Genomic DNA, 202 nt, shown 5'->3' with positions numbered 1-202 from the left:
GCGGGAGTTAAAGACATTTTTGGGCAGGAGAGGGGGACAAGGAGTGCGAGGACACACAGGGAGTCACGGGCAGGGAAGGCAGGAGGGCTGGGCAGAGGCGGGGGGGACGGCACGCTGGCAGGCGCTCTGGGGGGGTCCGTGTGCTGCTTGGGCACCGGCGCGAAGGGGCTGGGAACCGGAGGGAGCTGCCAAAGGGGAGCTG

This window comes from Fulmarus glacialis, unplaced genomic scaffold, assembly GCF_000690835.1.
Source record: "Fulmarus glacialis isolate BGI_N327 unplaced genomic scaffold, ASM69083v1 scaffold19840, whole genome shotgun sequence".
Taxonomy (NCBI): domain Eukaryota; kingdom Metazoa; phylum Chordata; class Aves; order Procellariiformes; family Procellariidae; genus Fulmarus; species Fulmarus glacialis.
The sequence above is the reverse complement of the archived record's forward strand: the minus strand, read 5'-3'. Positions refer to the sequence as shown.